Raw genomic sequence first — 2,109 nt, forward strand, 5'->3', positions numbered from 1 at the left:
AAATGGCTCGATGACTGGTTTGCTTCAAAAAACGAAGACTTTTTTTGGAAAGGTATCCATAAATTGCCTGAGAGGTGCACAAAATGTGTAGCCAGCGAGGGCACATAGTTTGAATAAAATATTTGTTATCATTCTCTTGAAATAAATGTGTTTTTTTCTTGAAAAAATACCGGTTTCATATGTATACACCTGGTATTTATTTGGTGTTAGCCTTTGGGCTGAGGCTAAATCAAAAATTAAAAGTAAGGGTTTTGGGGGGGGGGGGGCTTTAAAAGGTGAAGAAGTAAGGGGTGATTACAGCTAAAGTGAAAGTTTATTTGCAAAAGAAAATATTACATGAAAGGTCTAGTGTTATTCTAATTCTCAAAAGCTTAGGAGTTATTTGAAATGTATAAATGCTGTGGAATAAATTCTGTGGGATAAAAAATGCTGTTTGTAGAATCTGTGCAATTCTGGGAACAGTGGCATCAGGGGAAACCAGAGGGGCCAGGGGCTTTGGAGGGGTTTCTTCGCACGCGTTTTTATATAGACTTCGCTTCGCAACGGCAAACAGCTCAACAATGAAACGGTGGGAGGCGGCGCTGATCGGCTAGTTGAGTGTAGCGCGCGCTACGCAATGGATTGGGGACTCTTCGTTTGCGAGATGGTCAATATCAGAACTGATATGAGCATATGTCTAGAGCCTTTCAATGTTCAATTGGACAGACGAGAAATATTGTCTCTAAATAGATATTATTGAATGAAAAATATGCAACCATGTGAAAGAAAACGATCTATCAGACCTTATTTTTATTAAAAAAAATTTGACTGGCGGTGGACTAAAATTTCAAAATTAAAATAAAAACCTGAAGGTAAATTATTTTTATAAGTTAGTAAATACGTATTTTTTTTGTTAAGCACAGTCACAGAAGACTGAATAAGAACCATGAACAGGTATTGATAAACTTTGTTGAAACTAGAAATTATATTTCAAGGAGTGTTGCGATCGTGAAGATTTTTTGGTTTAAATTTTGTACAAAGGTAATTTATCTTTTTTACATACTACTCATTCTAGAAGAAAATGTGCCATGTTCATGTACTGACATCACTGTCAAGGAATCCCAGGCACCTCCGATTTTTTTCGTTCTCACCAGCCCTATGCATCGCCTCCACTTTCTGTGTTCTCTTAGCGAGGGGTATCGTTGTTCAAATAAATCCAACTGAAGGTGCTCTGAACAGGTAGGCCTGTTTTTGCATTGTTATGTATTGGCAAAAACGTTAAAGATCCTATTAAAATAGATTTCTATGAGAAAAATGTGTACAAATTTGTACAAAAAAAATGTTAAAAATGGACAATTTAACGAAATAAATACATTTTTAATTAGAAAAGACAAATTAACTTCCAAATTATACCTACAAAAAAAGATGGATTTTCAAACAAGATTTATTTTTCACAAAAAGAAGAATTTTCCACAAATTGCATGCATTTTTGAAAAAGTAGTTTAATTTTCAAATGATAAATATGATTTTTAAGAAAAAAGGTCAATTCTTAAAGAAAAATGTTTGAAAACAAAAATTATAATACAATTTAGCTCTACGTCATTCACCTAACTATCCAGACTGTTCATGGGCTGAAAAAGAAGTAATAGAAGTTTTATTACATTCAAAAAATCTGTATTATCACAAGAGAATAACATAATTTCTTAACGTCTTTACAGACTAGATAGAGTTATGAATTAAATATTTTTAAAATTACATTTTTTTGGAACAAAAATCTTCCTCTTCGCTCCGCTGGAATCAAACCACAGAACTTCCGATTGCCGGTGGGTTGCTTTTCCCTTAAGCTACTAGAGAGATCGAAAGAAAAATCAATTCTCAGAAGTACACGCATTATTTTGCCAGGAGTCACAAGTCAAATTTTTTAAGGAATCTGTATTATTATGAGAGAATAACATCATTGTTTAAAGTCTTTACAGACTAGATGGAGCTATGAATTAAAATTTAATAGTTTGGATACAAATAAAAAATACAGGAAAAAAAGTTGAGTTTTTTAAAAGTTAAAACTACTACTGGAAATCACATGTATGTTCACTATTATTTTTCCAACTGTAAACAACCCCTCTTCTCCTC

The 2,109-nt window shown here is 33.1% G+C and overlaps 2 protein-coding genes across 5 annotated transcripts in view; one reads left to right on the forward strand and one right to left on the reverse strand.

The window, feature by feature from the left end:
* Positions 1–2,109, forward strand: part of LOC117180165 (pseudouridylate synthase 7 homolog) — a 156,334-nt gene that overhangs the window by 69,548 nt on the left and 84,677 nt on the right. The gene's annotated exons all lie outside the window — the stretch shown is intronic.
* LOC117180167 overlaps positions 1–2,109 on the reverse strand; it is a 76,640-nt gene that overhangs the window by 24,502 nt on the left and 50,029 nt on the right. The window lies entirely within an intron of this gene.

Source organism: Belonocnema kinseyi, chromosome 9 (genome assembly GCF_010883055.1).
Source record: "Belonocnema kinseyi isolate 2016_QV_RU_SX_M_011 chromosome 9, B_treatae_v1, whole genome shotgun sequence".
Classification (NCBI taxonomy): domain Eukaryota; kingdom Metazoa; phylum Arthropoda; class Insecta; order Hymenoptera; family Cynipidae; genus Belonocnema; species Belonocnema kinseyi.